This window comes from Panthera onca, chromosome B3 (assembly GCF_046562875.1).
Source record: "Panthera onca isolate mPanOnc1 chromosome B3, mPanOnc1 haplotype 2, whole genome shotgun sequence".
Taxonomy (NCBI): domain Eukaryota; kingdom Metazoa; phylum Chordata; class Mammalia; order Carnivora; family Felidae; genus Panthera; species Panthera onca.
In genome coordinates, this window is record NC_138344.1 from 81,332,465 (window position 1) to 81,347,558 (window position 15,094).

The following is a 15,094-nucleotide window of genomic DNA, read 5'->3' on the forward strand; positions in this document are numbered from 1 at the left end:
TGTCTGCATTTCTTTGATTTCAACAAAATCCTGAGCTTTGTGAGGCAGGCTGCAGGGAAACCTGTCCATCTCTGCCTTGGACTTGGATCCATTTAATTTAGGTGTTGGGTATTTGGTAGCCCACTATGGTCACATATCCACTAGTACAGCTTTTTGTCATTAGTATAGCTAATATATATATTTTTTTATTTTTACCTGCATTTTGTGTCTCTCAGTTCCAAACAGGGGAAGAATCCCCCCCACCATGCTCCAAAAAACATACAAATTTTCTTGAATCCTAGAAAATTAGAACCAAAGAGCATACTAGGGATCAGAAAGTTGCATCACTGCATTTGAAACACCTCTAGTAAACGGGGCGCCTACATGGCTCAGTCATTTAAGCGTCTAACTGTGGCTCAGGTCATGATCTCACGGCTCGTGAGTTCGAGTCCCACGTCAGGCTCTGTGCTGACAGCTCAGAGCCTGGAGCCTGCTTTGGATTCTATGTCTCCCTCTCTCTGCCCCTTCCCCACTCATGCTTTGTCTCTCTGTCTCTCAAAAATATGTAAACATTTAAAAAATTTAAAAAGTAATAAAATAATTTAAAAAATAGTAATCTGATTTAAAAAAAAATGAAACACCTCTAATTAAAAAAAAAAACAAAAAACCCAACAAGTTCACTAATGGCCAAAAACTTTCTGGAAGATATATGGGGAGGTTATAATGAAGTATACTAAATATATAGTAAAGCATGGAAGACAAAGTATATAGGCTAATTGTCTACAAAATGGACACCTATGTGACTACCAACCAAATGAAGAGGTAAATCACCACTAGCATCACAGAAACCTCAGTATTTTCTCTCATAATTACTACCCTCTCTGTCCCTTACAAAGTTAACCATCTACTGATATACCTAAGCTTATACCCTTAAATATTATAGTTTTACCTGTTTTTGAAATGTATATTAAATGGGATTATACAGTTTTTTGTTCTATATTAAATGCTTTTGCTGTGTATTGTTTCTGAGTTCCATATCTGCTATTGCATATAGCTGCTATTCATATTATTTGCTGTAGAATATTACATTGAATATACACATCTCTCCCATTCCACTGTAGATGGATATTTGGGTTGATCCCACTGTTTGACAGATTGTACCGTTATGAGCATTCGTGTACATATTTTCTTGGTGTTCTGTACTTAAATTTCTGTTGTATTATTTCTGGAAGTGGGATTGTAGTTGTTTAGTGGTATCTCATTATGGTTTTAACTTGCATTTCCTTGATTACAAATGAAATTGAGCACCTTTACCCATTGGCTGATTAGATTTCCTGTTTTGTATACTGCCCAGTCAAATCTCTTGCCTATTTTTCTATTGTATTAGAGTGTTTTATGAATTTCTGTCAGTTCTGTGTTGCAGATAGCTTTCCCACTCTGATTGGTCTTTCAGTCTTTTAATGGTGTGTTTTGATTAACCAAATGATCTTAATTTTAGCATATTCAAATTCATTATTTTCCTGTATGATTATTGATTTTTGTGCAATGCCTCAAGGTCATGAAGATATCCGGTATTAATTTCTAGATGTTCTAGCATTGTCTTGCTTTTACATTCTATAATTCATTTGGAATTGTTTTTTTGTTATTAGGTGAGGTAGGCATTAGGTTTCATTTTTTTCCTTGTAGTTATCTAATTGTCCACTGGGACTGTCTTTTTCCTTTGCTTTTCTGCAGTACCACCTTTGTTGTAAATTAATGTCTATGTTTCTATGGATCTGTTTCCGGGCTTTCTGTTCTGTCCCATTGGTTAGTTTGTCTGCCTTTACACCAATAACTCACTGTTTTGTTTCTTATCACCTTGTTCTTCAAGAATATCTTGGCAAATCTTGATTTTTTTTTCATTTTCATATAAATTTTAGGACCAGTGTGTAAAGTTCACAGCAACAAAAAATTGGAGAGTTTCAGTTTTGCTTAGGATGGAGAAGACTGGGAAAAGCATCATATCTGACTTAGAACAAGAAAAAACTGTATGATATACAAAATCATAACTTTTCTTAAACCCACTAGAGATCCTAAGTTACAGTGCAACCAAGTAGTATGAGATATATGAAAAGACAGACCTCTCCAAGGAGACACAGGATGCAAGCATACCTTTGGCAAAACACAGAAGAGATGTTAAGCTCCCTACAGACAGGTAAGAATAATCCAGTGAAAAACTCTAACAAATTGCTAAAAGCTGAGTGGGGGATAACAGGAGAATCTAGAACCCCTACAAGCTGTTCATTGAGGAGAGTGTGTACCCACTCCTAGGCTTTTCTCTATGGACCTGACTGTGTGCCTAAGAGAAGAATTGAGCATTGGGAAGGGGATTAGAGAAAACTTTCTTGAGTAGTACAGGGCTGGAGAAGGAGAGTAACTGCTGCTTGGAGAAAAACACAAAACCTTACCTGATTCTCCTTCCCTGTGGAACAAACACATTTAAGTCACTAGGGGAGGGTAGCAAACCTGTCCTCAGATGAAGACCCATTCTGACTGCAGGAGAGGACATAGAAAACCCTAATCATGATGGAGAACAGGAAGCCATCCCTACCCTAGCCATTAAAGGCATCCTATCACTCAGGGAGGGATAGGATCACTGAGAAAGCCCATTCACCAAGACTTGGGGATGTAGCACTTACTTAGAGCTAAGATTAGATTAGGACAACAGAGAATCCTCTGGTCCACAGCAAGCTAGCAAGCATTAAATATGAAACATTAGCAGTGTCCACTGGTGGAGGAGGGGGAAAGAATGTGAATAGAGAGGTCAAAAACTAAGAGTAGAGCAATCCATCCTTCAACTTAAGCACAAGGTAATACCAAAGAGGTTTGAAGCCAATGGTGTACTGAAGGTAACCATGACAACAATAAAACCTAAATAAGATGAACTGTTGACTAAATTAACTCAGATCTGTTCATTAAATTTCTAGTGAAATTAGAGTCCTGTGCATTTTCAGCCATAAATAACTATTTACCTCCATTTCTGTTGTTCTACACATGATGTTCAGTATTAAGTGTAAAAAATTATAAGACAACAGAACTAGAACAAATAATCCTAATTTAAAAAAAAATTTTAAATGTTTATTTTTGAGACAGCATGAGCGGGGAAAGGGCAGAGAGAGAGGGAGACACAGAATCCAAAGCAGGCTCCAGGCTCTGAGCTGTCAGCATAGAGCCTGATGCGGGTATCGAACCCACAAGCCACGAGATCATGACCTGAGCTGAAGTCGGTCACTTAACTGACTGAGCCACCAGGGTGCCCCAATAATCCTAAAATTCATATGGAACTACAAAAGACCGTAAATAGCCAAAGCAATCTTGAGAAAGAAGAACAAAGCTGGAGGTATCACATTTCCAGATTTCAAGACATACAACAAAGCTATAGTAATCAAAACAGTTTGATACTGGCACAAAAATAGACACATAGGTCAATGGAACAGGATAAAGAGCTCAGAAATAAATCCATACTTACATGGTCAATTAATCTATGATAAAAGAGGAAAGAATATAAATGGCAAAAACAAGATTTCCTTCAGTCAACTAATCTTTGACAAAGCAGGAAAGAACACTCAGTGGAAAAAAGACAATCTCTTCAACAATGTGTTGGGAAAACTGGACAGCAACATGCAGAAGAATGAAACTAGACTACTTTCTTACACCATACACGACAACAAACTCAAAATGGATAAAAGATCTAAATTTGAGACAGGAAACCATCATAATCCTGGAGGAGAACCTAGGCAGCAACCTCTTTGACCTCAGCCATAGCAACTTCTTACTAGACAACGTTGCCAGAAGCAAGGGAAACAAAAGCAAAAATGACCTATTGGGACTTCATCAAGATAGAAAGCTTCTGCACAGTGAAGGAAACAACCAACCAAACTAAAAGGCAACCTACAGAATGAGAGAAGGTATTTGCGAATGACATATCTGATAAAGGGTTAGTATCCAAAACCTATACAGAACTTCTCAAACTCAACACCCTCCAAAAATTCAAATAATCCAGTTAAGAAATGAGCAGAAGACATGAATAGACAGTTATCCAAAGAAGACATCCAGATGGCTAACAGACACATGAAAAGATGCTCAATATCAGGGAAATACAAGTCAAAACTACAGTGAGCTATCACCACACACCTGTCAGAATGACTAAAATTAACAACCCTGGAAACAATAGATGTTGGTGATGATGAGGAAACAGAGGCACACCAATGTTCATAACAGCATTATCAACAGTAGCCAAATTATGGAAAGAGCACAAATGCCTATATATATATATATATATATATATATATATATATATATATACACACATATATATGTATATATATGTGTGTATATATATATATATATATATATATATATATATAATTTAAAAAGTGAGACTTTCGTCATTTGTGACAACATGGATATAACTAGAAGGTGTTACGCTAAGTGAAATAAGTCAGAGAAAGACAAATACCATGTAATTTTACTTTCTGTGGAATCTGAAAAACAAATGAACAAACAAACAGAAACAGAGTCATACATACAAAGAACACATTAGTGATTTCCAGAGGAAAGTGGGGTGTGGGGATGGGCAAAATAGGTAAAAGTAAAAGGTACAAACTTCCAATTAATAAATAAATCACAGAGATGAAAAGTACAGCATAGAGAATATAGTCAATAATATGTAATAATTTTGCATGGTGACTACACTTATGGTAAGCACTCAGTAATATATAGAATTATTGGATCACTATGTTGTACCCTAGAAACTAATATAACATTGTCAACTATACTTCAATAATTTTAAAATATTATTTTTAAAATTATAAGACATAAAAGACAAAAACCAACCCCTTATCAACAGAAAAAACACTCAACAGAACCAGACACAGAGATGACTCAGATGTTTGTACTATCAAGTAAGGAATGGCTATGATTAATATGTTAAAGTGTTTAGTGGAAAAGGTGGATGATTTACCTGAGCAAATAGGGAATTTGACAGATAGATGGAAACCATAAGAACAAGTAAAATAGAAATGCTAGAAGGAAAAAAATATATATTTAACAAATTGAGAATGCCTTTGGGCTCATCAGTGAAACTGGACAGATGAAGAATCAATGAACTTGGATATAGTTAAACAGGACAAAGAAAATAAAGAGTTAAGCACACATGTGTGCATGTGTGCACATGAGCAAGAGCTGTGGGTAAATTGGCATCTTGTAAGAAGAAAGGAACACTGAGACAAAATATTTAAAGAGATAACTGCTAAGAATTCTCTTGGTAAAATGAAAGGTATCAAACTGGGAAATTCACAGAGCTCAGAAAACCTCAAGTGGGATTTTTAAAACAGAAATAACAAATTGAAACTGCTAGAAAAACAAAGATAAAAAGAAAATCTTAAAGGCAGTAAATGGAAAAATTCACATTATATACAGACAACAAAAATAAGAATTACAGCAGACTTCCTCTATGCAAGACATACAACAGAGGGACATTTTTAAAGTGGTGAAATTTTTAAAATTGTCAATCCAGAATCCTATGCCACTGGAAAAAAAAAACATTCAAAGAGGAAAACCTGTGTTGTTCTTGGACAAAAGCTGAGGGAATTCCTTAACAGCAGACTATAGTACAGTAGAAGCTGTAGGAAATTCTTCAGGCAGTGATACCAAAACACCAGATGGGAACTTTGATTTATACAAAGAACTGAAGATGTCTGAAAATGGTTAAAATAAAGATAAACATAAAAAGTACTTGTTGTCTTATTCTTCATCATCCTAAAAGACAAGTGTCTAAATATATGATAACAGCAATGTATTGTGGATTTATAGCATATATAAAAGTAAAATATATTACAACAATAACACAAATGATGAGGGGGATATGTTGGGAGTAAACTGTTACAAGATTCTTATATAAGAAAAGGTATAATATTATTTGTATATTAATTTAAGCCAAACACTGTAAATTTTAAACAACTTTTTTTAAATAGGGTTAAATAGTAAGCCAGTAATGGAGATAAACTTGATCATAAATCCTTAATCCAAAAGCAAGCAGAAATATAAAAGGAAGAAAGAGCACATAGAACAAAAAGAAAACAGCATGCAAGATGGCAGATTTTTATCTAAACATCGATAATGACAATTAATGGAAATGTTCAAAACATACAAATTATGAATTAAAAGATTATCATATTGAGCAGGATTATCATATTGAGCAGGATCATACTTACTATACACTTCCTGAAAGAAATCCATTTTAAATATAAATGTACAAATAGACTAAAAGTAAAAGGTGGAAAAGACATACAATGTAAACACTAAGGAAAAATAGAGTGACTATAGTATTATCACACATAGTAGACTTCCGAACAAGACACATTACCAGGGCTGAAAACTGACATTATGTAATGGTAAAGGTGTTAAGTAGCCAGGAAGACATAACAATCCTAAATATGTGTCCACCTAACAAAATAGCTTTGAAATACAGGAAGTAAAAATTGATGGAACTAAAAGTAAAACCAAACCCTAATTACAGTTAGATATTTCAATACTCCTCTCTCAGTAATTGATGGCACAAGGACAGAAAGTATTAGAAGACCTAAACAATGATCAACATTTATAGAACACTTCTCCCCAAAACAATAGAATGCATACTATTTTCAAGTATACATGGGATATTCACCAAAATATACCATATTCTGAGTCATAAACATATATCAACATATTTAAAACAACCAAAATCCTGTAAAACATGTTCTCTTATCATAAGAAATAAATAGAATTCAAGATCAGAAAGATATCTGGAAACTTCTTAAGTATTTGGAAATAGAACAATTCTAAATTGCCCATGTGTCAAGAAGGAAGGATCAAGGGAAATTATAAAATATTTTGACTGAATTGAAATGGAAACAAAACATCAACATTTGTGGGATGCACATAAAGTAGTGCTTATAGGAAAACAGTGGCATTAAATGCTTACATTAGAAAAGAAATCTCATAGCAACAAAGTAATCTTCTCTATTAAGAACCTGGTGGTAGAAGAGTAAATTAAATCCAACACACACAAAAGAGGGCAGCAAATGAAATTGAGAAGAAAAGCAATAGAGAAAATCAGTGAAATCCAAAGCTGGTGTTTTGAAAAGTGAACAGAATTGACAAACCACTAGCCAGATTCATTTAGAAGTGAGAGAAACCGAGTTTAATTGCCAAAATCAGGAACGAAAGAGGGAACATCACGAAGATCCTACAGACATTAAAAGTACAAAAGGAGCTATTACAAACAACTTTATGCCCACAAAATTGACAACATAGATGATATAGACAAATTTCTTGAAAAATGCTGACTACCAAAGCTTATTCAAGGAATAGATGGGGGTGCCTGGGTGGCTCAGTCGGTTAGGTGTTCATCAGACTCTTGACTTCAGCTCAGGTTATGATCTCACAGTTTGTGAGATTGAGCCCTGTGTCATATTTTGAGAGAGTACGAGTAGGGGAGGGGCAGAGAGAGAGGGAGAGAGAGAATCCCAAGCAGGCTTTGCATGGAGGCAGCACTTGATCTCAGGACCATGACATCATGACCTGAGCCAAAATCAGGAGTCAAGGGCTTAACTGACTGAGCCAACCAGGTGCTGCCCCCAGCTCAGTTTTTGGAGCTAGCATTACCCTGATAACCAAACCAAAGACATTACAAGAAAACTACAGATAAATATTCCTCATAACCATAGATACTCTAGGCAACATATCATTTAATTGAATCCAGCATAAAAGAATAATACATTGTGACCAAGTGGTCATTTTCCTGGTAATGTAAGGTTGCTTAAACATTTGAAAATCAATCAATTTAAATAGCAGATTAAAGAACATACAGACTAAAGAAGAAACACCATATGTTTATCCTAATAGATGCATAAAAAGTGACAAAATTAGTATATATTTGTGATAAAAAAAAATTCTCAGCAAACTAGGAATAAAAGACAACCTTTTCTTCCTGATAAAAAGTATCTACAAAAATATTTACAGCTAACATCATGACTAATGGTGAAAAATTGACTGCTTTCCTCCTATGATTGGGACCAAGGCAAAGTTCTCCAAGCTCCCCACTTTTATTCACTGTTATACTGGAGGTTTTATCAGTGCAATAGAAAAATAAATAAAAGCATACAAGTTGGAAAGGAAAAGATAAAACCACCTTCGTTCACAGATGACATGATTGTCTATGGAAAAAAAAAAAAAACCCTAAATATACAAAAAATTAACTAATGAATCAATTTAGCAGATTTGCAGTATGCAAGGTCAATATACAAAAATCAATTTTATTCCTATATACTGGCAGTGAATAATTGGAAGTGGAAAAAAGTACAATTTATAACAGCACAAAAACCATTAAATATTTAGATATAAATCTATTAAGATATGGACAAATACAAAACACTAAAAAAAGAAATCAAAGAAAACTTATATACATGGTGAAAGATCACGTTCATGGTTTGCAAGACTTAATATTGTTAAGACATCTGTTCTCCTCAGATGGAACTACTATATCCAATGCAATTCCAATCAAAATCCTGGGATACTCTCTTGCTGAAATTGACAACCTGATTCTAAAATTTATATGGAAATAAAGAGGGTCTAGGATAGCCAAAACACATTTGAATAAAAAGATTAAAGTCAGAGAACATACATTATCTGATTTCAAGATTTTTATAAAGCTACAGTAATCAAGACAATGTAGTTTTGGTATAAAGATAGACCTATAGATCCATAGAACAGAGTAGAGTTTAAAAATAGACATATTACCGATATGATAACTTGATTTTCAGCAAAGGTGCCAAGGCAATTCAATGAGGAATAGATCTTTTCAGCAAGTGTGCTTAATACTTAGACAACCTTTTTGTAAAGAAAAGAAACTTTATACCTACACATATACAAAAATTAAACTAAAATGGATAATTTATCTAAATGCAATATCTAAAACTATGAAACTTCTAAAAGGAAAACAGGAGAATCTTGAATTAGGCAAAGATTTCTCAAATAGGACATAGAAACAATCACTCTAAAACTATAAAAGGTTAAATTGTACTTAATATTAAAACAGCTGTTTAAAAACACAGTTAAGAAAATTAAAAGACAATTTTTAGACTGGGAGAATACATAAAATATATCTGAAAAAGAAGTTGTATCTAAACTATATATAGAACTACAACCCATTAAAAAGACCCCCTAAAAACCGTGATTTTAAAATGGGCAAAGCATTTGGCTAGAGACTTCACTAAGAGATACCACTGAAAACATGAAAAATGCTCAGCATCTTTAGTCACTGGGAAAATGTCCGCAAACCCAAAAAACCACAACAAAACCCCACAGTGAGATACCACTACACAGCCATGAAAGTGGCTACAGTGAAGAAGACTGACCACACTAAATCTTGGTGATAATATGGGCCCACTGGAACTTTATCTTATACACTGTTGATGGAAATGTAAAATAGTACATTTACTTTTGGAAAACAGCCTGGCATATTCTAAAAGAGTTAAACATGCACTAACATACAGTCTAACTATTCTCCTAGATATTTACCCAAGAGAAATAAAATGTATATCCAGCTGAAGTCTTATGTACGAATTAATATTCCTAACAGCTTTGTTCATAATATCCCAAACTGGAAACAAGTTAAGTGTCCACCAAATGGTGAATGGACACACCAGACTTGCTACCTCTATGCAATAGAATACTTCATAGAAATAAAATAGAATGAATTATTGATACAATATTAATAACTCTTAATGCCGAGTGAAAGAGGTATACAAAAAAAGTGGAACCTGCGTAATTCCATTTATATAAATTCTAGAAAATGCAAACTTAACTACTTGACAAAGTAAATCAGTGGTTGCCTGGAGATGGGTGTTGGGGGAGAAAGGGATGGAGAGAGGGGAAGGATTAAAAAGGAAATAAGGAAACTTTGGGACCTGATAGAAATGCTCTATAACTTGATTATAGTGAAGATTTCACAGGTATATACATAGGCCAAACCAGCCCCTTGTACACTTTAAATATGTGCAGTTTATTGTGCATCAGTTATACCTCAATGAAGTTGTAAAAAAAAAAAAAAAAAAAAAAAAAGAATGCTGCATTAATAAATTGCTTTCTGATTTTGGATTGTACTTTTTGGAATAATATTTTTAGAAGACGATAGCCCTTTTTAAATGCCTGTATATGGTTATTTTCAAATCCTTTTTGTAAAGTCTAATTTTTTTTTTTCTATCTGAAGATACCTTATTGAAAACTGGATGAACATTCTCTCTGGAGCTAGTTTGAATGACTATTGATGTTTGGATTTGGGGTTGAAACTTGAAAGATAATCAATTCAATTATTTGCTTTCTTTTCTTCTGCACATCCTATTGTGTGATCTGAAGCAGCAAATTGTTTTCACATTTAAAACTATTTTTAAATAATTTGGCTTAAAGTTTCCATGGAGTACAATGACAATAGAACTTGGCCATAGACCACTTTTCTAATCAGAAACCTTTATTTAAATTGCATTTAAATACATTCTTCAGTGTAAAGCCTATCAGTGCTTTGAAAATCTTGTTAAACTCTAAAATTGAATGGCTAATATAAATAATGATGTGCCATACTCCCAACTTATTAATTGAAAAGTAGCTCACTTTTATCCCCTGGAACGTCAGATTTGTAACAACAGGTAAGTTGGATAATACATAAAAGATGTTTAATACAAAAAAGAATAACCTTTAATTTAAAAAAAAAAGGCAAAAAGTGGTCATTTATTTGAAGATTTTTTCAAACTACTTGCTCTTTATTATTTGTAATCTTTTATAGATATTTAAAGTGTCGTAGTTGTTGGTTTTTATTTCAGCTTATTCATACCCTATCCTATGCCTTTGGTAATTTTTATGTTACTGCAAATTAGTTTGGGCCATTACGGCAATGTTAGTTATCTTCTACAAAATGAATATATCAAGCAATAAGGATTTTTAATTTTTATTATTGAGAAATATAATAGGAACAATAAATTATCTCCAGCTATCTCTGTTTTAAGCATTGGAAAAGATTTTGAAGAATATGGGTGTTGCTGCTGTTGAACTGTTGTTTAAACATTATTTCTCACACTGTGGCTAATGGATTTAATTATGGTTCACACTCTTGTTTCTTTATCATCTCTTCAGATGGGGAGCTATACAGAAACATTGTAAACCACTACGAGAACATGTTATTAGGCTGTCTCTGCTGATGAAGGTATTTTCAAATTATGTTGTAAAAGTCCCTTGCAAATGAATTCCATTAAGCACTGGCTTTCTCCTGTAGTTCACTAATCATAGTTGCCCACGTACATCAAGTACAAAAAAAAGCCAACACATCCAAATAAAAAGGTGTTATTGTGACTGGACTCCAAAGGTTGGCAACAGTGATTAGTCTAAAATCCATTTAACATGGAGAGGAGCCCATCAAAAATATTCCTTTAACTCTTTTGTAGCCCATCGTGGCCCCTCGGGAACTCATACTTCAACTGGGAATAGTAAACTATCACAATGAAGTAAAATTTAAAACTAGTAAGAGCCAACCTCTGACTTTATGTACATTGGTATTTTTAGGAAAGTGGGTTGGAGAAAGATCTACAATCAGGTTTGAAGAATAGGTGGTTTAATATGAAGAAATAATATGAGCAAAGACAGGGTGTAAGTGAGCTTACTATGGTTTACACTAGGGAGTTTTGGAAAAACTAGCCTACTTTAGAGATGTAGTTTTCTACTTGGAAGTAATGGATAATAGGATGGGAAAAACTATCAGATTATAGAGGGCCTGAAATGCCATGAAGTTCTCATTGATCTTGACACAATGGGCAGTCATAAGATTCATTTACTTTATTCTTTAATTTATAATACATACCTTCCCAATAAAATTTAAAAGGCACAAAAATGCAATGCATGAAAAATAATCGTCCCTTTTAATAAAGCGTAACAATCTGATTGAAATATCTATATGAAGAGCAAAGATGCAGGAATAGCTGAGAAACTCCTGCATAAGAGGAAAATTAGAAGGAAGAGGAGGAGGTGGGGGAGGAGGAGGGGGAGGAAAGCAACTTGACTTACCAGATAGCAAACTTACTATGAATTTATAGTAATTAAAAGTTTGTTATTAACACAGGATAGAAAATTGACAAAATAAGAGAGCCCAGAAACAGTCTGTACATATATGAGTGCTTGATTTATGACAAAATCACTGAGGAAATAGTGCTGGGACAACTTTTGGTTATCCGTGGAAAAGAATGGATCCCTTCCTCATGCCATATAAAAATCAACTTTAGAAGGTAAAATAATAGAGCACCTGGGTTGCTCAGTCAATTGAGCATTCAACCCTTGATTCAGCTCAGGTCATGATTCCAGTGTTGTGGGATCAAACCCTATGTCAGGCTCTGTGCAGAGCATGGAGCCTGGTTAAGATTCTTTCTCTCTCTTTCTCTCTCTCTCCCTCTGCCCCTCTCCCCCACTTGCACGCATGTTCTCTCTGTCTCTCTCAAATTAAAAAAAAATGTTGTTTAAAAAAGGTAAAATTTTGAAGAAAACATGGGAACTTTGTGACCTTAGGAGGGAAGAATCTCTTAAACAAGATACAAACAGCACTAATCATAAAAGAAAAGTTTGATAAATTGGGCTGCATTAAAATTCAGAATATCCCTTCAGTAAAAGGCATCATGTAAAAAATGAGACATGTCATAAAATGAGAGAATGTATTGCAGCACCTGTAATTAGTTATTTGGAATAATATAAGAACAACTACAAATAAATCAATAAGGAAAAAACATAACTTATATGAAAGTTAGGCAATAGAAAGTAAGTATTTCACAGAAGAGAAAATGTGAATGGCTCAATCCTGGTAGTAATCAGGAAAATACAAATCAAAACCAACGAGATGCCATTTCATACTCACTGGATTGTAAAAATTAAAAAGTCTTACAACCAGTGTTGAAAGGGACGTGTCTTAGACATTTCTGGTAAAATGGTAAACAACCACTCTGGAGAACACATTGTTGTAATAATACAGTCACATAATTTACTACTCTGTTCTTGGCATTTCCAAGAGGATTTCTTGCACATGCGCATCAGAAGACACAGATGAAAATGTTCATAGCAGTGCTATTCAGAGTAGCAAAAATCTGCAAATAACCCAACTGTAACAAAAGAATGAATAAATTCCTTGTAGTATAGTCATACAGTAGAATATTATGCAGCCTTGATAATGAACTGCAGATAGTTGGGCTCTGTGCTGATAGCTCAGAGCCTGGAGCCTGTTTCAGATTCTGTGTCTCCCTCTCTCTCTGACCCTGCCCCGTTCATGCTCTGTCTGTCTCTGTCTCAAAAATAAACGTTAAAAAAAATGTTTTTGAATGACTAATCTTAGAAACATAATGTATGAACATGGCAAGTTATGGAAGACTATAGCCTACCATTTTATAAAGTTCAAAAAAATATCAAGTAATACATGATATGTGTGATTAAATTTTCCTAAAAACCTGTGGGAATGATATACATTAAAATCAAGTGTTACTCTATGGTGCCAGTGAGGCATAAGGCAGGAAAGAAAGACAAAGATAGCTACAGATCTGGTAAACTAGTTGTTTTTATTTTTTTAAGTTGGGAGGGTGAGTGGGGTCATAGGTATTGTTTTATTTCTTAACTCATACATATTCTTTGTATGAAATATAACCTTAAAATTATAATTTGGAGAAAAAATATATTTCGTCCTTCTACTCACTCAACCATCCATTTTCCTTCACATAGAGACTTGTTAAATAAACTGTAGAACAACCATACAAGAGAATGCAATGCAGCTATCAGAATAAAGCAACCCTCTATGTTCTAAATGGAATGACAACTGGATTACATTGTTAAAAGAAGTGCATGTATAATGCTACAATTTGCATTAACACACACACACACACACACACACACACACACGCACACACACACACACATTTATATATGCATGAGTCAGCTATCTCTGTAAGATTACCAAGAAACTGGCTCTCATGAGTTCTTGACTCTGGAAGTGACTTACGGAAGCCATATTTTTAAAAGATTGACCCAGCCACATGTAGGAAGTGAGGTGGTGGCAGTGATAGGGTGGGGCCGTGAGGGAGCGACATTCAGTAAAGAAATCAGGGAAAACGGGGAGACCAGCTGGAGAACCATCACAGGAATGCAACCCTGAGGGAACCAGGGCTGGAGAAGGGTGATGGCTGTGGGATTATAAACAGGAGAACATAATGAAGTGAAAGGTTTTGACACTGTAAATGATTAAACAGTTCATTCTGCCTAATTACTCTTGCCAAAACCCAGTAGTCTACAAAGTCATGTAAAACTGCATTTTTAATGTACTAAATGCAATTTATTTTATTATCCTAGTTAAGACCTGTTAAATTCAAGGGATGGTCATGGAATGTTACAACACAGATGGTCTTCAGAAGGTTTTGTGGTATCCGTTTTCTCATTAAAGCCACAAAGGGAGAAGAAAATCTGAAATCCTTCCTGATTTACCTTACTTTTTGACCTTTCATCCCAAGAAGGATTTAATTGATAAATCTTCTATGAGATTATAAAAATATTTGCCTACTAATGTGCCCTATGTAGCAATGCCGAAAATACCCTCCTAATGGGGTATTCGAAGAGAAAATACTTTTAAGGCAGAAAGTAGAGATTACAGGATTTATTCTCTTGACACCTATAATTAAATTTAATTAAAACATTATAAACCTTTTCTTCTACCCAGTTACATTATGATATGAATTTTTGCATATCGGTTATATCTGCAGTTATGAATTGATTTCTCTTAAATTGTCCCATCAATTATTGAAATGCCCATACTTTTACTCAGTGTTAGTAAAATCTGCTGGCAATCTAAAATAAAATGGTCCCATCCGCTCTCTCTTCTCTCCACCCCGCCCCTCCTATGCCTCCTTTCTTCTGCACTTCTTGCCCTCCTCACTCCTCCTGCAGTTGATCTTTTTGCCAAAATGCAGCCAGGAATTAGTTGTGTGCAGATGTATTGATTATAGTTTGTATGTGTGAGTCTGTG